Source organism: Trichosurus vulpecula, chromosome 2 (genome assembly GCF_011100635.1).
Source record: "Trichosurus vulpecula isolate mTriVul1 chromosome 2, mTriVul1.pri, whole genome shotgun sequence".
Taxonomy (NCBI): Eukaryota; Metazoa; Chordata; class Mammalia; order Diprotodontia; family Phalangeridae; genus Trichosurus; species Trichosurus vulpecula.
This window is the reverse complement of record NC_050574.1, coordinates 217523940-217546175: the sequence shown is the minus strand read 5'-3', so window position 1 is coordinate 217546175 and position 22236 is coordinate 217523940. Positions and strand designations below refer to the sequence as shown.

Genomic DNA, 22236 nt, shown 5'->3' with positions numbered 1-22236 from the left:
ACCTAAGAAATCATCAAATCTGACCCCCTCATTTCATAGATAGGGAAAGTGAGACCAAGGGAAACAATTTGCCCAAGGTCAAACAACTAGCTAGTTGTCTGAGTGGAGATTCAAGCCCAAGTCTCCCTAACCATAAGTCTTGTGCTCCATCCACTGTACCATGCTGTCTCTCCTCAGCCACTCCTTCTCAAAGCTTCACTAGCCACGTGTACTCTCTCTCCCTTCTTGTGGCACTTATTATCAAAACATTCATTCATCACTTCCTACATTTGCCTTGTATCTTAGGTATTTTTCATATGCATAAGACTTGTCCTTCCAACTCTAATACAAACTCCTCGAGGATAGAAATAAGATCTCTCTTGGTTGCCACCAAAGTCCTGGGCACACTACTTTTGCATATCAGGTACTCAGTAAATGGTTAATAGATACTAAAGGTATCTATTGACTCAATTGTTAATCATATTCAATCGTGTTCATTCGTGCTGTATATCGAGCCATCCCATCCAAGGTGATGAGAGTAATCCTTAGCTCATCAAGGGATATTCCTTGGGTGGCATCATTGTGCATAGGTTAGTCGTTGAAGGAATTGTTCTAGATAGCCTTAATAAATTCTTAAAATCCATACTCCCTCACTACAAACCTTTCCCTTTGCTACTGAGCATACTACTCAATGGAAACTGACCCAACATATGTCACTCAAGTATATTTATGATCTCTAACTTCATACTCCATCATGAAACCTTCCCAAGGACCCTTTATATGATATTGCTACTTTGTCCTCATTCAGTATTACCTTGAGTCATTACATGAAAAAATAAGCTAATAATTTGAAGGAAATTTGTTTACAGACCAGAAACAATTGTCACCAGCCTTAACCTCAGAAAACCCTTTAGTAATTTGATACCCTCCTGACATTTCAGGAACAAATAGATAATTTTAGGAAAATCCCTCCAGGCAAAAGTAGCAGGTTACATTTTAGAATGTCAAGGGCTTTGGAAAATGTTATTTCCAAAGCACTGTGGCACAAATTTATTTATCTTTGCTTTATTCTTTTTGGCCTAAGGGTAGCAATGCCAGTTCCAGAAAACAAATTCAGCACAGGCTTCTTGCAAACCAGCCACAGTTGTAGCAACAAAACACTTAAAATTTGTAGGTCCTAGGATTAAAATTAAAACATATTGTGAAAAATAAGTTTAAAGTTTCTTGTCCCTCCAAATTCATTTTTTTGTGTTTTTTGTAACAATCCTTCAACAGGATATTCTAATCTATACATAACTAAAAATACTAGGACTGATCTCAAAAGGAGAGATTTGCGGGATAGATGCACCTTTTTAACTGTGATGATTAAAAAGTTTGAGAGACAGTGTTTCTGGGTAATTTTAGGCCAATTAATAAGGCCAGCAGGAAATTAATAAAAAAGATGATCATTTGACTGTCTTTCTTAGACTAAAGACTCCTAATGGCAGTGGGGTCACAGTTTATATGCCCTTCAAAGAGAAATGTTCCTGAGGGGTGCGTACTCAATTTTGGTTAGTCAAATGGGATGTGGACTATCTGGGGGTATGTAACTTAGGTCACTCAAATTGAAGAGACATCAATTTCCATATCACCAGTCTTGATTATAGGGAGAATCAATATTTTCCCAGGACCTGTCGGAGCAAACACAATAAGCAGGAATACACCCATTAGCCTAAACTTAAAATTTCTTTTACTGTCTGATTAGATCTTGTCCTGGATAAATCCTTAAGATAGATTTCCCACACTACTTGATTTCTAGATGAGGAAGTAGAAAAGGGGGAAAACTTTTGTCCTAACACAATAATTAGTTATTAAATATGAGAGAAATATTCATTTCTTACCTAACTGTGGGGTCATATAGGAAGGATATGCTCTCTATCTACAATCCATTCTGAAGCTTTCTATTGGCCAGATCTCAAGGAGTATGGTCTTTCATCTGCACTATTTTAAACTCATTTAGGTAAAGTAGGAGCATTAGTCCTACACCAAGATAAGGAAGAGGGAAATAAAAAAAAATCTTTGAAGAGAGCAAAAGACAACCCTATATTAGTACTCAACAAAAGAATCTGTGGGTTTTAAAAAGATACATGTCAGGAGAATGTCTCAAAAGAATAGATTTTTAGAGTTGGAAGAGACCCTAAGAATCATGTTATCCAATCTCATTTTACAGGTTAGGAAACTAAGGTCCTAAGAAGGGGAAATGATCTGCCCAATGTTCCATGGTTAGGAAGTAGTAAAGAACCAGACTTTGAAACCTGGTCTTTGGCTATTTCCACCACAGCAAGCTTCTTTGTCCTGCAAAACAATTTCATTTTGTGAGGTTTTTTTGTTTAAGGAGATAGACTTTAGTTACAATTTTGTTTTTTAAAGATTGGGAGTTTTCTGAGTAGAAATATTTTACATTTATATCCCTGTTCCTTATAGGTTGTGAGATCTGTGAAGGCAGAGATCACAATGTCTCATATATTTACTATTTTTTTTTTTAGTGGGAGGAGGAAAGAAGGAGAGGAAGGTCTGGATTTATGCATTCCATCTCCCTTGATACAGATCTCAGGATACTGAGAGTTTAGGGACTTTCTTACCATCATGTAACTATATGACAGAACCGCTTTTTAACATTGTATATATCAGGTGGTTATTAAATGCTTATTGAATAAGTTAAGGAATGAATACCTCTACTGTTGCTCTCCATGTGTTTGAATGTTCTCTTAGTTGATAGCCCTGCTTCTCTCCACTTTTGAAATCTTATGTATTCTTGGAAAACAAAGTCAAAATCCTCTCTCTTCCAATACCCTCTCCAAGCCACTCTAGCTTATGAAGTTTTCGCATTTAATCTCCTACAGCATTTCTGGCCAGAGAATATAGATTTTTTTAAAAATTCTGACACATGGTGTATGTTTCATTTGGAAGCACAGTTTGGGGGAGTGTTTTTCCTAGTTTCCATTTCCTGATGAGATCTTTAATAGGAGCTCTGTCTGGGTAGTATGTGCCACTACTGATCCACACTAAGATTTTCCAAAGGAAAGTTACAGTAGACCCACCTAGCTTGGTGCTCTGCAACAAGGGTTCTTCTCTATGGATAGATTTCAGAAGGTCTATGAACTTGGGTGTGAAAAAAATTACATCTTTATTTTCACTAACATCTAACTAAAACTTAGCATTTCCCTCCAATGATGGAAAATTTTAAAATCCTTTTGAATTAAAAAAAACATTCAGGGAGGGAAAAGGAAAGTAATACTCATTTATATAGTGCTTAGGCATAGTGTTTAGCACTTTTTACAAATATTATCTTTTTTGACCTTCACAACAACCCTGCAAAGTAATGCATCATTATTATCTCTATTTAATAGTTGAGGAAACTTCACTGAGGTTAAGTGACTTGCCCAGGGTTACAAAGCTAGTGTCAGAAGCTTGATCTGAACTTAGGTCTTCCTGACTCCAGGCCCAGCTCTCCATCCTCTGCACCACCTGACAAAAGGTCCATGACATAAAAAAAGGTTAAGACACCTCCTCCCAAGTCTACATAATAGATATGGATGCAATTCATTAGGGGGGCAATACGATATTCTGAAGATATTTTCCAGGAGGGCACAAGGCAACTAGGTTGCACAGTGGATAGAGCGTAAGGCCTGGAGTCACAAAGAACTAAGTTTCAATCTAACATCATGGGCAGTTAAGTGGTGCAGTGAATAGAATGCCAGTCCTGGAGTCAGAAGGACCTGAGTTCAAATCTTGTGTTTCTGCCTTGTGTTTATGGAGCTGCTGGTAGCCACAGGTACTAAAGGCAAATAGATTGTGTGAAGTCTAGAGTAGCAAGATGATGCAGTGGATAGAGTTCTAAGCCTGAAGTCAGGAAGACTCATCTTCCTGAGTTTAAATCTAGCTTCAGACACTTGTTAGCTGTGTGACCCTGGGCAAGTCACTTAACCCTGATTGCCTCCAAATTAAAAAAAAAGTCCAACATCAGACACTAGCTGTGTGGCCCTGGGTTAGTCACAAATGCTGCCTGCCTCAGTTTCCTCTGCAAAATGTTGCTTCTAATAGCAACTACATTCTAGGTTATTGTGCGAAATAAATAAGATGATATTTGTAAAATGCTCTGAAAATAATTAAGAATTCTATAGAGGCTAGCTACTATTATTAGCTATTAAATACTAGATTTGTCTGCCCCCTTCTCTCTGTAACACAAAGGAAACTATTGAACTGGTAGAGAGTCATTATTTTAGAACAAAATTTACAGCCAAGGCTCTGGGCATGAAGCATTTTATAAGGATTCATCCCTCTACTCCCTCAAAAGCAGGATAGACTTAGAAATGTATGTGGTTCACATTTCTGTTGAAGAAGCTTCAATGTGTAGAAGCTCCAGAAAGTAAGAGTTCAGCTGGATGTGAAGATGAACTCCCTAAGACTTAGCTCTGCCTGACAGAGGAATTGTTGTTTGTTGTTCATTCTCGTTCTTGAAAAGGACCAAAGATTTCAGGAAGGTGATGTCTTCACTTGCCAGTGAATTGGATCTGAGTGAGGCAGAGCCGTGCAAAGTCATCAGCTTCACTCTCTCCTCCAGAATCATCTGACTCCAGTGGAAAGACATAAGTCAAGATCACTGGCTGTGGCCCAGGATGCAGTGGGAGACTTTGGACTTTTTAAGTTAAGGTCTTTCCCAGGTCTCAGTTTGTCCGACCCATTCAGTAATTAAAGGGTAGGTAAGAATTGAGGCAAAAGATGGCCTAGTTTGCCTTCACAGAAGAATCGGTCTGGGAGGGGAAGACCCTCAGAGTTTCTGGCCAGAACAGAAAACAATTGTTATTTGCAATCCGACAGAGGAATAGGCTCTCTTGTGAGATAGCAAGGTAGTGAGCTCCTTGTCAATGGAAGCAGAGGCCAGTCAGGAATTTCAGAGAGGAACCCAATGAAGTGGTACTGGTCTGTAATCCTACTCCTATGGGAGGCGTAGGCTGATGAGTTGCTTGGGTTGGGAAGCTCTGAGCTATGGTAGGGCTAAAACCCTCCAGTCATCCGCATCAAGTCCAGCAGATGTCCCCTTGGAGCGGGGGAGCCACCATATTGCCTAAATAGAGGTGAGCCCATCCAGCTTAGGAACAGAGTGAGTCAACTATGCTGAGCAGCAATAGGGTCAGCCTGTACGTAGACTTTCAGCCTGGACAAGATAGGGAGACTCAGCCTCAAAATAACAGATTGTCAGAGAGGTTATTCCTACTTTATCGAGAGGCTGGGCTAGATAAGAAGATATTAAGTTCCCTTATAACTCTAAGATTCTATGAGTCCTTCCCCACAAAATTTGACAATTATTTCTTCCGGTTTACGTTTTTCACATATTTGTCTATTTTTCTCAATTAGATTCTGAGCTCCTTGAAAATAAGGACAATTTTTTTAAATGTATTTATTTTTAACATTGAAATAGAGCTTAGTGAAAATAAAGATGTAATTTTTTTCACACCCAAGTTCATAAACCTTCTGAAATTCTCTCCCCCTCCCCCATTCATTAAGAAGGTAAGCAATATGATATCAATTATACATGTGAAGTCATACAAAACATATTTTCATATTGGCTATAATAATCATCATCATAATAAAAAGCAAGAAACATAAAGAAAGTGAAAAAAAGCATGCTTCAATCTGCACTCAGGGTTCATCAGATGTCTCTCTGGAAGTAGATAGCATTTTTTAATCATGGGTCCTTTGGAATTGTCATGGATCATTGTATTGATCAGAATAGCTAAGAATTTCACAGTTGAACATCCTTAAAATAATGCTGTTTTTGTATATGATGTTCTCCTTGTTCCGCCACCACAAAAGAGTTGCTATCAATATGCTTGTACATACAGGTCTTTTCCCCTTTTCTTGGATCTCTTTGGGACATAGAGTTAGTAGTGCTTGTCACTGTTACTGGGCTTTATTCTGTTTTTATTTTTATCAATAAATATGTAACAGACCCAACTGTCAACAAATACACATAAAATCATATTTCTTCATGAGTTCAGTTGGTAAAATACAGTGTTTAAATTAGGAAATCAAGTGGTTTCTTTGCTTCACTGTAAGAGGACCAGAAAGGCAGTGCAATAGAGGAGAGAGTAAAAGATATCCCTTTAAATTCTAAAGATTCTACATTTATAATTGTGATAAGTGGATGAGAGAAGGTTTATCTCATTGTAAAGTTTTTCTAATTTATGCTCTATGTTTGTTATTTACAAAGGAATAATAGAAGGCAAACTGTGCTGAATGTAAATGCCTAATCATGGAGCACTGAACAAAATACCCATGTTCAAACGCACACAGAAAACTTCATAGATAAATATATGAATGTACTGCATTGTTTAAGAATGCAAATATTCAAATGGATCTGTGACATTATCACTTTAGATTTTTCCTCTACCAATGCCAAACATGACCCATCCTTGACTATCCATTCTATATGACTCTGGTCTGTTTGCCTCAATAGTCCCATGCCCTCCTGACATGCTACAGGGTCTTTCTCCATTTTCTCCTGGCATCGAGTGGAACATTCAGACTGTCTATGTGTTATCTCTTACTCTCATCATATGATGAGCCCATAATCTTTTTCATTCATACATTTCTTTGATGGCATCCTAGATACCAGTTCTTCTTCCAAGTCCCTTACTCATTCAGCCTCTTCACCCTAAGGATGTCCCTCTCATTTGCTCTCTAAGCAGTGATCATTTTTAATTCTTTGGGGCCTATTGTTTTTCTTGATTTGTGGCCATCATGAAAGAGAGTCAATACAGAGTACATGTTGAAGAAGTATTGACTATATATTGTGACTTTGTCCTCCTGGTTGGAGATGACATTGTACTATTTATATGAAGCTCAAAAATATTGCAGACCTTCTTGGAAGAGATCTATTGTTCAAGAAAGTTTGACTTAACTATCCACATGGGAAAAGCCAAATGGATGAAGAGCACCTAAGGCCCAACTTATGACGTGTGGTTAGGTGGACAACCTCTTACAACTTGCATGTGTATGTGTGTATATGTGTGCGTGTGTGTGTGTGTGTGTGTGTGTGTGTGTGTGTACAATAGACAATAAGTATAAATTGACAAAGATGTGGGGCCACAACTACACCAGAGAAGAAAAGTGGCATGGATCACCTTCAGGAAAATTCAAACTTCTGTAGCAGCCCTAAGCTTTATTTAAAAAAAAAAATTTAAAGCTCATTTTAAAATATATCAATAATCTATAAAAGGATTTGTTGTTGTTTCAGTCAGTCATGTCCGAGCTCATGACCCCATTTGGGATTTTCTTGGAAAAGATATTGGAATGGTTTGCCATTTCCTTCTCCAGCTCATTTGACAAATGAGGAAACTGAAACAAAGAAGGTTAAGTGACTTGCCCAGGGTCACACAGCTAGTAAGCATCTAAGGTCAGATTTGAACTTAGGAAGATGACTCTTCCTGGCTTCAGGCCCAGCACCTAGCTGCCCTATGATGGAGGTTTTCAAACTAGTGACTGGCAACGTGTGCTGCTTCTAGAGCGGGAAGTTGAAAAAGAGAAGTGTGAATTGTTCCAAAAGCACATTGTAAATATACTCTCCCATCACACAGCAGAACAGCTACACACATATTTGAAAGTCTTTAGAAAGACAACACATAATACATTTGCGAGATACTCTACTTATCAGGCAGTGTACTCTATTTTGAAATAATAGGTAATATTTAATATATTTTAATAACAGCCTTAAAACTAAAAAAAACATTTATAAAGGACATCAGACAAAGAAAGAAAAAACTATTTGACAAATGAAAAGGAGAACATGAAAAATATAGCTTTAGGAGGCTAAAGTAAAGTAAGCCTGTTGTTGTTCGATCTTTTCAGACTCTGCATGACCACATCTGGGGTTTTCCTGGCAAAGATACTGAAGCAATTTGCCATTTCCTTCTCCAGCTCATTTTACAGATGAGGAAACTGAGGCAAACAGGGTGAAGTGACTAGCTTACACAGCTAGTCCTTCTGACTCCAGGGCTGGCACTCAGTCCACTATACCACCTAGCCACCTATTTAGATCTCCTTCTAAAGTTTTCCCACAATGATGAAGATTCTAGAAAAGCTATTCCAATATCTTTGGAGTTTGATTATTCCAATACTTTTAACTTCTCAAAATCATGTTATGTAGCCTTCTTTTTTCTGGATGAAGTCAATTTTTGGATCTTTATACCTTGGAAAATTTTACAACATTCCTTGACAAAATTGGAGATACCCTGACTTCTTGCAATATCAGAAATTATAACTACCAAAGAAGCGAGACATGTCATTTTGTCCATATCAGATTCAAATCTTGCAGAAAGAAATGAACCTGCATTAGTAAAAGAGGTCTTTTTTAAATTTTTATTTCTACTGAATTAAAATATTTGGGAGGTTAGAACTTGGTTTCCAATCTGATAATTGTGAGATTATTTCTTAATTGGTATTTACCCGATAAATGGAACTATTTCATCATGTGTTCAAATACCTGGAAATATAATATAATTGTAAATTAAATATATAATGTAATTATCGCCCCACGTGGGCTTACTTAGAACCACAGCAGCAAGCTCCTGGAACAGCAGCGATCTTGGCATCTCCGCAGTCCCTCCTGAACTCCTGCTATGCCTCAGTCATGCAGCCAGAGTCCTTGCTTCACAGAGGCTACTTCCACCCCCTGTTGCGAAACTGGCAGACTGCAGCCAGCACCTTCGATGCCTCCAATCTCGTTTACCCCATCTTTGTCACAGATATACCTGATGTTGTGCAACCAATCAGCAGCCTTCCTGGCATTGCCAGGTATGGTGTGAATAAACTGAAAGAGATGCTTCAGCCCTTAGCAGCCAAGTGCCTACGAAGTGTCCTGATCTTTGGGGTACCCAGCAAAGTCACCAAGGATGAGTTGGGCTCAGGAGCTGACACAGAAGACAGCCCGGCCATTCAGGCAATCCATCTGCTGTGCAAGGTGTTTCCCAGTCTCCTGGTGGCCTGTAATGTGCGCCTGTGTCCCTACACCTCACATGCTCACTGTGGGCTCCTGAGAGAGGATAGATCATTCTGGGCTGAGGACAGCAGCAGGAGGTTGGAAGAAATTGCTCTAGTCTATGCCAAGGCAGGCTTCCAGGTGGTGGCTCCATCAGACATGATGGATAGGTGAATTGCTGCCATCAAAGAGCCACTGATTACCCATGGGCTTGGCAACAAGGTTTCAGTGATGAGTACAGTGCCAAGTTTGCTTCTTCTATGGTTCTTTCCAGGATGCAGCACAGTCTAGCCCAGCTTTTGGTGACCGATGCTATTATCAATTGCCTCCTGGGGCTTGGGGCCTGGCCCTTTGAGCTGGGGATTGAGATGTCCAGGAGGAAGTAGATATCCTAATGGTCAAGCCAGGGTTGCCATACTTGGATGTTGTAAGAGAAGTGAAGAACAAGCACACTGTGTATCCCGTTTCTGGGGAGTTCGCCATGCTATGGCATGGGGCCAAAGCCAGGGCCTTTGACCTCAAGACTGCTATGATGCAGGCCATGACAGCCTTCTGGAGAGCAGGGGCCAATATCATCATCACTTACAGCACACCTCAGCTCTTACAATGGCTAAGGAGCCATGATGGACAGATAGAGAATACAAAAACAAAGAATTTTTTTAATGAAGAAAATAAAAAAGAAGATAACCCAGAGGCCTTAGAGAAGTGAAAACCAAAGTAAAAGAGTAAAAACTGCCCCTTCTCCCTTCTTCCTACCCCTTGAGCCCAGAGTTCCTGGCACCCACCTTCTTTCCCTGCTGGGAGCCCATGGGAAGTCTTGGTGAGCACCCGCCGCCTCTTTGGCACAGCAGCTGTGCTCTTCATTGCCTCCCACTTTCTGTGGTCCTGTTGAGCAGACCCTGTCACTCCTCCGGCCTCTCCAGACCCCTTGTCCTGCCCCTCTTGGCTGGCCAATCCTCCCCTCTGGGTGTTCCTGTCACACTTTGTCTTATAAAACCTCCAGGCTTTATTTAGCTCCTCAAACGCCCTGACCTGCTGAGACCAGGGAGATCCTCCCTTCAACTAGAATCATTTCAAGGCAATAGAAACCATCCAGCAGTGAGTTAACGAGGAGCGAGGCCTTGGAATAGTGACTGTGGCTTAGCGGAATCTCCAAGAGTGAAGTGACAACGGCAGATGAGCACCAGGCATGGGAAGAGGACTCCGGCAGAATGTGCGCTGATGTCAAGTAACAGAAAGAGCATTGGACTTGGACTCTAAAGACCTGGATTTGTCACTTCCCTCCCAGAACCTCAGTATTCCTCATCTGTGAAATGGGGGAGTCTTAATACTTGTACTGTTTGCTTCACAGGATCTTTGCGACAAAAGCTCTTTCTAAATACTATGAAAATGTGAATCATTATAATTACTATTGTTATCTCCAGGGCTGAAGCTCAAGTCTAAAGCGAAGTTTTTGGACTGTTGTTGTTGCCTTATGTGAAGGGTAGATTCTCTGATTCTCTTACAGCCCAGTGGTGTTCTCTGTGCTGGTGTCACTGGTTTGACTGTTCTCTGCCTGTAAAGATAAAATGCTAAGAAGCAGGATTAAGTTGGAAACCAGAGTGAGTTGGTCTTGGTGAGTTGGAGAGGGAAAACCAAATACCACCACCACCCTAGCGGAAATGTGAGTCTTCTCCTCTGTAAAAAGAAAGGATTGGACTAGATAATCTCTGAGGCTGGAGTCAGAGGACCTGGGTTCATATCCTTCTGCTGATGCTTACCATCTCTCTGAGTAAATCACTTAGCCTCTTTGGGCCTCAGTTTCCTCATCTGTAAAATGAGGGGATAAGATGACCTCCGAGGTCTCTTCCAGCTCCCAAGTGCAGTGGTCCACAAGTTGGCAGGTAAGACCTTTTTGCTGAAGGACAGGAACCAATTCAATTCAAATAACAGCATCATAGAATTTTGAAAACTAAAGGGGCCTTAGGGATCATCAGGATGTTAAAATGTAATAATGTTTTATTTTTTTAATAATAATAATATAATTATAAATGAAACATAATTGACTAGTACTTATTGTAATATATTCTCATTATGATTTCTAGAGCAAACAGTAAAAACAGCACTCCAATCTGTATGTCAGAAAAGAATTTTGCACAAATCAACACAGAATTACCCTTCACAGATTTGTGCAAGGAGGGAATTTACCTCATTCCGCCTCAAAACAAAATAATACTGACAGAATAGTATTAGATTTGTCCTTTGCTTTCACTTTTTAAGTGTGGCCAATAGGAGAGTGAAGGGAGGATACCAATAGCCATAGTCACATGTGAGTTCTCACAGTGGTTTACAGAGGAGGCCCTTTCCTATGGTATTTTTTTTCCTAACAGTAGGAAAAAAATTATTTGAGGGAGTAGCTTCACAGGGCTCTGGCTAGAAAATAGAAGCTTCTTCCTTGAATTTAACTTAGCACCATTAAAATATATGAGACAGAGATGAAGACACCTTTTTCCAATACAGGGATCATTTGAGCTCCAGTGTGGAAGAGAAGGAGCAGTAAGGTGGAGCAATGGATAGGATAGGGTGCTGGGCCTGGAATCAGAAAGACTCATTTTCCTGAGTTCAAATCTGGCCTCAGACACTTACCAGCTGTGTGACCCTGGGCAAGGCACTTAACCCTGTTTGCCTCAGTTTTCTTATCTGTAAAATGAGTTGGAAAAGGAAATGGCAGATAACTCCAGTACCTCTGCCAAGAAAACCCCAAGTGGGGTCACTAAGAGTCGGACAGAACTGAAACAACAGCAGCAAGAATGCAAGGTGAAATGGTAGTGAATGATGTTGTTACTGGAGATTGACCTGTGATTATTTGCTCTCTGTTTTCTTTTCTTATGTTGATATGACCATTGTTAGAATCACATAAACTAAACAATTCTTAGCTTTCTATAGTTATTTTCTTACTGTTTTCTGTTGCAAAATTTTTGCTTTTGTTTCATGGGTCACATAAGACAAGAAACCAAAGGAAATCTTGCAAAATTGGAGCACCCCTACAGCATACATACACTTGCATATACATATATATGTGTATGCATAAATATGTGTACATATATGCATATGTATATATGGTTCTATATAATGCTTTGCAGACCTTAATTATTATTAATTAATTAATAATTATTAATTATTATATTGTTGTTGTTCAGTGGTTCAGTGGTATCCAACTCTTCGTGACCCCATTTGGGGTTTTCTTGGCAAAGATGCTAGAATGGTTTGCCATTTCTTTTTCCAGCCCATTTTCCAGATGAAGAAACTGAGAGGCAAACAGGATTAAGTGCCTTGCCCAGGGTCACACAGCTAGGAAGTGTCTGAGGCTGTATTTGAACTCAGGTTTTTCTGACTCCAGGCCCAGCACTCTATCCACTGCACCACCTCACTGCCCCAAAGTTTTATATAAATGTTAGCTATTGTACAGTTTCTTGCACATAATAGGCACTTAATGAGTGTGTGTTGAATTAAAATGGATTAATCATTTCATTCTGGATTCTATCTCCTTTCTGAACCTATAGTAGCCTAAAAGTCCCAAAGCTTCTTTTCTAGATCTTCTTATAGTAACTTTTTGAAATAGGTATTTCCACTGCCTCCTGGTTGACTCTGGATAATACAGCAGAGTGGCCATGAGGAAAGTGCAAAGTGTGTGCAGGTATATATTTACCAGCATCCTTAATGCTCTGGTCCCTTTACTCTTGAAGAAACTTATTGCCATCTGTTTGAGGCACAGCATAGAGAGGAAAGAGGGCCATACTCCCTGTTGGCAATTCTGACCAGAGAGAGCAATCAACTGCTCCATAGCCTCAGCCCAAGCTTTCATCTATTTGACTAAGTTGGCATGATGCCCCAGACAAACTCAAAGGTACAAACTGCCTTCTCAGACTATAGGGAGCTGGCATTATTGGGCCAAGTTAGATCTCAAGTAGAATCAGTTTCTGGTGCCCCTGAACCAGTGGCTTCTGGGAGCCTTATCACCTGTCTCTCCTCATGCAAGTCCCTTTGCCTTAGTTAATTGAAAACCTGGACCTCTGAGAATAAGCCCGGGACTAATAATTAGTTCTGCCCCCCTCCCCAGTCCTTTCACCACTAGAAAATCTCTTCCCCTGTGCATTTCCAATATAGTGCTTGGCACTGACTGCTCTTTCCTCATCTCTCCTGTGCCCCAAACTCTTGGTAGGCATATTTTCAAATACCAAGGAAAGAGAAATTCAAGGATATTGAAAGTTGCATGGCAGTACAGATTGCCTACCTTCCTGTGACTTTGCTGATCTATTGTTCCTACTCAACTTCTGCAAGCTATTAGAAACGCCATTTATGTTTATTTCTTCACTAGTCTGCCCAACCTTTCGCCCTCCTCACCGGGTCACCTGACATGTAGCCGCATTTCATCCTTTCATCAAAGATCAGCTTACGTTGCCTTAACTGGCACAGAATTCCCTTCACATCATTATCAAGTTAAAGAAAGCCCCATTTGGTCTATCCATTTAATTCCAGTACAACTTCCCTGTCTATGCAGGCTGATGGCTCCAGGTCTACCAAGACTCTGTCTGAGAAAGGGATATCTACTCCCTGCTTTCCCCTACTCTGCTTAGAGAAACTTTTAAAGTGACAAATTTACTAGTATTTATTTTTCATTTCTATGATCTTTCTTTGATGATAGATTTTCAATAACATTTTCAATGTTACTTCCTTCCATCACAAAAATCTGTTAAGGATTATTTTCCTGATTTAATTTTAGAAGGTTAAAATAAGCTTTTAGTTTATTCACAGAGCTGCTTGAACACACAAATTCTCATTTATTGACCTATATCCTACTGTGGTAGGAAGAGTGGGGTCCAGAATCAGAAGAGGGTACAGGTGTTGCCTTTTATAGCACACAAAAAAATTGTTGTAAGGTGCTTCCATAGTGTGGAGGCCGAATTGGCCCTTATTCCTACCAGGATATTTGGAATTATCAGATAGTAAGGGAAATGAGAATGCTTGGTTCTTAGTCATAGCAGCCTGTGTATGGTCTTAAGTTGATCATGTAGTGAGAGTGATATCGGAGTACTTATAGAAACCTGTTGAAGTGGGAGGGAAATGTGAAACTGAATCCAGAGCCTAGGGTCCTTGTATTCTCACTGTGTTGAGCAAGGAAGAAGTTATGCTTGGGTGCCAGTGTAGATATGCTTCAGAGATCAAGTAAGGCAGATACCAGCAATAGAGAGCTAAGGAAAGGTGACTCTGCAGCCAGATTCAATGTGTATGGACTGATTTTATTCTTGCTCTTTCATGTCTAGAGAAAGGGCCTAGTTGTAAGAATGCAAAATAACATGTAGCTTCCAAACAATCTAATCATTTCATTATTTACCATTGATGTTGCAAGAAATATAGCCAGTCTTAGATTCCTAAAACCTCCAATTCAATTATGAGACTAAATGTACCAGATTTTTCAAAGCAATTTTATGGCCCATACACAAAACAATATTATGAACAAACCACGTGAAAGAAAATTAAAATTTTAAAATAATAATTTCCTCAGGGAAGCACACACATTTTTTGTTAACTTTTCCAAGATGTCCCCTATATTGACAATGAAAATAACATTCAGATTCTGTATGCGTAAATATAATATCTGCAATGAGGGAAGAATAGTTAGCAAATCTTTTGTTGCATTCAACTTTCTGTTAACTTACTGATTAAACAAGGTCTTTTGTGTAGACTAGGCAAATTAGCATATGAAAGTTCGGGGAATTTTTCCCTGGAGTTTAGGTCCTTGGTGTGAAATGCAAGATTCTTGTTCATATGCAAAAAGCCCAATAAGTAAAGAAGATCTTACTTATATAAGCAGATAATTAGTCAGCTAGGAGAACAAAAAGCATAAAAGAATCTGCTAATTATTCCTCCCTCACTTCAGACGTTGGGTAGAGTTCAGAATACATGTTCAGGATACATAGTATATATAAACTGACCATAAAAAAATAAGCCATTTATTGCTTTACATCTATCTTTAATTTATGTTAGCAGATTTTCAACAATTCAGTGGTTTGGAAGAGACCCACATTTGTCCATAATAGTTCTTTCGTGTCCAAATGTGTTCAAATTCACTTTCTTCCCAGAATGTCTGAGAACTTGACTCAAGATTAATGAACTAGTTTTATCTAGTACCTAAGATTTTGGAGGTAGGTCACCCATCAATTACACTGAAACAAAAAGAGTTACCTCTCATATTAACACTATAGCGTAAAAGAAAAAAAAAAGGAAGGAACTAGTGTTGAAATAGTCTCAGAATGATATGTCAATTACTTTCTCCCTTGGTAAATAACATTTTCAATTAAATCCAATGTTTGCCTTCCTGGTACCAGGAAGCAGAAGGCTAAGTCAACAAATATCACTGAGTACATCTAAACTTAATTCATTTTTCATTTGATAAGTATTCATTCGTTAATGAAAACTGTGAATATGAGTATGCTAACCGCCTTGATCTTCCTGAGTTCAAATCTGGCCTGTGTGACCTGCTGTGTGACCCTGGGTAAGTCACTTAACCCTGTTGGCCAGTTTCTTCATCTATAAAGTGAGCTAGAGAAGGAATTGGTAAATTACTCTAGTATCTTTGCCAAGAAAACCCCAAATGAGGTCACAAAGAGTCTGACACGACTGAAATGATTGAACAACAACAAATCATTAAAGCGATAGTAAGTATCTAGAAAAGATGTTATTATTGTTTGTCCTTTGTTCTCAAAGAGGACCAATGACATCAGGAGAGTGATTTCTTGGCTTGCAAGTGAATTGGATTTAAGTGAGGCAGGGCTGTACCAAGTCAGCCTCACTCTCTACTTCAAAGTCATCTGAGTCCAGTGGCAAGACATAAGTCAATACCATTGTTGATGGCCCAGGATGCAGTGGGAGACCTTGGCCTTTTTAAACTAAGGTCTTTTTTCAGGTCTCCATTTGTCTGAAGCAACACCCACTCAGTAATTAGAGGTTAGGTAATAATTGAGGCAAAAGATGGCTTAGTTTGCCTTCACAAAAGAATTAGTCTGGGAGGGGAAGAACCTCAAAGATTCTGGCCAGAACAGAATAATTTCTTAAGATTAAAGCCATACAGGGGCAAGTAGGTGTCATAGTAGATAGAGCACCAGCCCTGGAGTCAGGAGGAGCTGAGTTCAAATCCAGCCTCAGACACTTGACACTTCTTAGCTGTGTGACCCTGGGAAAGTCACTTAACCCTGATTGACTCACATAGATAGATAGATAGATAGATAGATAGATAGATAGATAGATAGATAGATAGATACATACATACATACATACATACATAAAAGATTAAAGCCATACAAAAATACATTAGGTACCTTTAGAGGTAACAGGTTCTCCCTCACTGGAGGTCTTCGTATAAAGGCTGGGAGACTACCTCTTGAGTGGATCGAAGGGAGATTCTAAGTATGGGTTGGACTAGATAGCCTCTGGAGTACTTTGGCACTCTAATTTTCAGTGGCTTTCTGATAAACTTGTTTGTAAAATCTTAAAAGAGAGGGTGGTAGGTGATTATGAGAAATACCACCCCATAAAACAGTGAGTAGCAACGGGATGAGAAACAAATACAGAGAAAATCTGTCCAATGACCCAACTAAGTAAAATCATTTTGAAGTCATTTATGTATGAACCAATAGAATGAAGATACAAACAATATTAAAAAAAGCATTTTTAAAACAAAGTCTTGTCTCCATCAGCCATAACATTTGGACTGACTGTCATACTGAATTAAGAAGTAGAAAAGGAAAGAGAATAAAGATGGGAGTGGTGATATAACTAGACAATATATCTGAAGAGGAAGTCTAAGGTGGATGAGACACAATTTTGAAGCTGCTGAGTCATAGATTCCAAAGGTATATGAAAGAGAGCAGAAAGTTAAAAGCTAGGGGGAGAGAAGGAACTTGGATCTTGTTCATACTGAGAAATTATTAATATCTATTAATCCATATGCTTACTCTCTCATCTCAACAAAAAAAAACTTAAGAGAATAACCTATACATGTATTGAGGGCATCTTCTATGAAGGCATGAGAGGGGAAAAGGAAGGTTTTCACAAACAATATTGTGCAGCAGATCACTCTATAATGACACAATTGACTGAAATGTGTAGAGAGCCTGAGATCCCACTGTGTTTATTGTTTGTACTTTCCAGTGGGCCTGATATTGGCACCTTATTGGTTCTGATTTGATCTGAGAACAAAAAAAGCACTTGTGAGTCACTGAACAGTTAACAAAAAGAGGTTTGCTTAGCCCTAACTTGGCAAGAATGCGCAACAAGGATATGGTGGCACTTAGTTTCTATACACTGCAACTTCCTTTATCTCCATATGGAAATAAGTCTAGTCAGCAGAGCAGTACGTAAGGACTTATGGGGTATCGATACATCCGACAACGTGGAGGTACTCCCTTTTCCTCACCAACATGGGATGTTTTATGTCTATCAACACAGTCAGAGGCTGCTAGAAAGCTGTGTCAAGAGAAGCACAATTTCAGCTGTGGCCTGGCTTTCTCTCAGTTTCCTAAGCCATGTTGTAGGGGGAGGGGTGAGAAAAGAACTCTGGTAGATATTGATCCTATATACTATATCTTATATACTATGGAAGCATTTGATACCATAAAAGCAAACTGTTACCTCATGGGGTCTTCTCCAACAAGTTGTCTTTCGTGCGTATGTCAAAATCATACAAGATTTCCTCCTTGAAGGATATAACAACACTTTGACAACCGTGTAATTATTGATATCCAGGAAATAACAAAATAAGTAATCATACACTCGCTAAAGGTGTTTGTCTCTACAGAGGATTATGTCCAAGGCAGGTGAGATCTTCCAGATGCTCCAGTTTTGGAGTGATAGCCCTAGAATGCTGCAAACCCCCCAGGAGAGACCAGTCAAATACTTCATACTATCAACATAGGAAAAATAAAGTAGATGAAAAATATTTATTTAACATACTAAAATATGAAACTATACATATAACATAGAGCACATATGAGGTTTATGTGTGTGCACATATGTATATGTATTTATATAATTCTGTGTAAACATATATATAGGTATGTATTGTATCTTTCATAAACAATGAGCTATACTAAGACTTAAATAAGAGGAAGAAGGTAGAAGCAGATTGCCTTTAGGAAATTATCTGGTACCTTTAATGAGTTACAAGTTCTCCCCGAAACAGAGTCCCATACTTTTTAACAGAAACATTCTCTGATTGAGAGAAAGCCTGGAGTAGGAGACAGAAAGTGGACAGAAAGCTGATGTCAATGTCAACCAGACCTAAAGTGTGCCTCTGGCACACACTGGATGCATGATTCTGGGTGTCACTCAATTTCTCAGTGCCCCAGAAATCACAGCTCTACGTAGGTAGGAGAAATTTCCTCACCAGAGAGCTTCTCTTCACTAATGAAATCATGGGTCCAAACCAAGGGTTCTCTGGTTGGAAGCCGCATTGGGTTTGCCACTAGGTGGCGCCATAGTGCATAGAGTGCTGGCTCTGGAGATCAGAATACCTAAATTCAAGTCCAGCCTCAGACACTCACTAGCTGTGTGATCCTGGACACGTGTGAGCTGTTTGCCTCAGTTTCCTCACCTCTAAAATGAGAACAATAATAGCACCTACCTCGTAGGGTTGTTTTGAGGATTTGTAAAGTGCTTAGCGCAGTGTCTGGCACATAAGAAGTGCTACATAAATGTTAGGTATTGTCGGTCTTAGACTGCAGGAAGACACGGTCCAAGTGCTCCATTTGAAACATACTTTTCACATCAGGAGTTTTTTACATTAGTGAAATCACAGCTTTGAACCATCCCTAGTCACCAAAAAGAAAAGAAAAGATAAATCTCCCAGTGATGCCAAGGCCATGTTATGAAATACCGTGGTTTTTAAGGAACTAAAGGGGAATATCACCCAAAGGGACATAGAGAGGCATGGGGAGAGAGGAATAACTAGGCTGCAATACACTGTAAACAAAGAATTATGTAAGAGAGGTTGGATGATGACGTCAGTGAGAGACATGTGACCAGAAAAACTGAGCTCATCGTGAGGCGAGATCAAGGGCAAAAGATGAATGGATAGCCTGTGTACTTCTCCATAGGATGCTTACAAAGTGGGAAGCAATCTAGAGGAAGGAAGACACCCCACCCAACACTGGCAAACCCCAAGTAGGGGATTCACCAGACTATGGACAAGAGCCACACAGAATGAGAAGATGTAGATGGTACATTTGTGTTCAATGGTAGCCATGGGGGGAGAGGGGAGAGGAGACAGAAGAAAAGACAGGAGAAAAAAAAGAAATATACATGATAACTTTATTATATATTTAAAAGGAATAGCAAGTTGTACATAATAGATTTGCAGTTTCATGTGCAATCATCTTTTTTTATTATACTTTGCTATGAAAGGGCTTGTTTTATTCCATAAATTAAAAATTAAATAAATGTGAAAAAAGACATAAATGGGATTCTGTTTGCATTGTTAATTGGACAGAATACTCACATAATTAGATCATGGGTTTATTAAAGTATGGAAGGCTCTAGAGAATTATAGTGGCATAAATCTGGTCTGTAGGAAACAGAATAGCTTTTTTAAAGTTACTTTGCCCTATATCTTCCTGGCTATAAGTATTCATTATATTCACATAGCAACTAACCACTGAGGAAGCTTTTTGCATTCCTTCCTTATTAAATAATTAAGTAGGTGGATCAAAGACACTGCTAGATTTTTTTACCTCTTTCCACATTTATTAGTGAGACCTACTTAATGGATATCATCAACTTGCCTAAAGCATGTATATTAATTAACAACAGTATTTAAACTAAAATGTCATCCAGATTGTCCAATGGACTCTTTCTCAGTCTTTGTATCTATCTGTTTCTATGGGTGTGTGTACACATATATACACATACATATACGTGTGTGTGTATGTATGTGTTATATGATAGGGCAGCTAGGTACACTGGATAGAGCCCCAGGCCTGGAGTTAGCAAGACTCATCTTTCTGAATTCAAATCTGGCCTCACATACTTACTAGCTGTGTGACCCTGAAGAAGTCACTTAACCTTGTTTGCCTCAGTTTCCTCACCTGTAAAATAGGCTAGAGAAGGAAATGGCAAATCACTCGAGCATCTTTGCCAAGAAAACTCCAAATGGGGTCACAAAAAGTTAGACTGAAAAATGACTAAACAATTACATGATATAGATATGGATATGTCTCCCTGTCTCTGCTTCTATGTGTGTATGTATCTATGATATACATACATACATAATAAAGAGATATTGAGATACATACATGTATGTATGTATGTATTATGTATTTTGGGGCACTCCTAAGGACCAAACTTTTCTCCCACCAGTGTAAGGTATATCTTGTCAAACTCAATTTGTTCTCAGGCTTTTGGTGGTGTTTTACTTGTTCAAACCTAAATTTGTTTTGTTGACCTCGTGTAACCTTTGTAGCTATGTCCAGTAAAGCATTTTTTCTCTCGCTCTTTCCCAAGAGATCCACCCTGAATGCCTCGCTCAACTGTACTTTGAGTACTGCCCTTTGTCACCTTGGCTACCTACCAAACTTTCCCAAGGAGGGCCAAAACAAACAGTGACATCAACAGACGTTGCAAAATGGTTGTGGCTTTGCCAGGACTTCTTCCAGGCTCCTAATTTCTGATGGGGTCTCCATGGCAGAACTGAGCCTAATAACACTAGTGCTACAGGGTCATTATTGTTTTTTGGTGGTCCTCCATCTAGTGAGCCTAGTCCCTGCTAGTTTATTGTAGTATGTAGTCTTTGCAGGGTACCTTAGTGTGATATGCAGTCTCTGCTGGCTGTTACTCCCTGCTGATCACCCTATACTTGCTAGTATGTCTTTCTCCACAGGTACCTCATTCACCATCAGACATGATTCCAATGGACGCAAGGTTGTAAAGCTCCTCTCTGTTCTTGGCTTCTGGCTTCAGCTGGACCCCTCAACTAAAGTGCTGCATCTGCCTTAGAAAAGGAAGCTCTGCTGTCTCTCTTTTAGCAAAGTACCCAGGCTTAAGCTTTAGCTATTTTAGAAAGGCATGGCCCACAGAAACCCAGTCTTGGACTAAAGGAAAGAATCCAAGCCTTAGCTGCTTTCTCCATAAGGGAAGCCTCCCTGTTCCCAGAGCTTTAACTGTGTTGACTTTTCCTTACCAAAAGGAGTTCCCTTCCCCAGGACTAACCTCAGATAAATGGTAGCCAGAGGCACAGTTTATTTTTACCTTCAACTTCCTACGCAAAAAGGACAGGGTTACCATCCCAAACCTCTGTCTGACTTATGGTTAGAAAACTTCATTACTCCCACTCCATGTCTGACTGCCACTGTACCTCTTCAGATACATTTTAGAGCCTGGTCCTTCAACAAGCTACCAAAGACTGTCTGGATGTACACATCCCACCTTACCCCCACAATCCTAAAATTCTTTTTGACCTCTCATTCAAATAAATAATAGAGGGAAAGGCAAAGGATCTAAACCCCCTAAGTGAAGTCCCTGAAGGTCATCACTCTCCACCTCAAACACCTAGATACTCTACTCCAATTTTTTGCCTTTATTATATACATGGCTGGTAGCAAGTTGTAGCCCTAGGCTTTGAGCAACACTCTTCATTACAAAATTAATAACAGAAGACAGTTTCTGGCCTCTAAGAATATTCTTTATAAAGAAGATTGCAAAAAGATGAGTGTATATTTAAAAGGTCACAAGAAATGTTGCATTCATTTACAGGAAAGTATAACTATGTACCCATATGATAGATTTAATTTTTTTCCTTTTTACTTATTTTGTGTTATTTCATGTCTTAATAATATTGCATGGGATAAAGAAGGAGGAGCTAGGGGAATGGAGAAAAGTAGATGGTAGCCATGGGAGAGGTATGTAGTAGATTAAGGAGAAGGTGAACTGGAGGTAGAAGGTATGGAAGCATTATGGATAGCTAGAAGGGGCTTCAACAAACCAGTTATGATGGTAAAGACATCGTTCCCTCTTCAAATGACTTTTTCCTTAAATTCTGCTCTTCCTTCCTTGCCTTCTTCCTCCCCACCACATACTATGGCATTGGTCTCTTTGCTCCACCTTGAGCAGGACCCTCCATCTCCCAACCCTGGGGGCATTTTCTCGAGCTATCTCTCCTGCTTGGAATGCTTTTCTTCCTCATCTGCAGTCTGGACTTCCCCGGATTT

At 39.5% G+C, this 22236-nt stretch overlaps 1 pseudogene; it reads left to right on the top strand.

The window, feature by feature from the left end:
* Positions 1-8650: 8650 nt before the first annotated feature.
* On the top strand, positions 8651-21025 carry LOC118836909 (annotated as a pseudogene).
* Positions 21026-22236: the final 1211 nt, after the last annotated feature.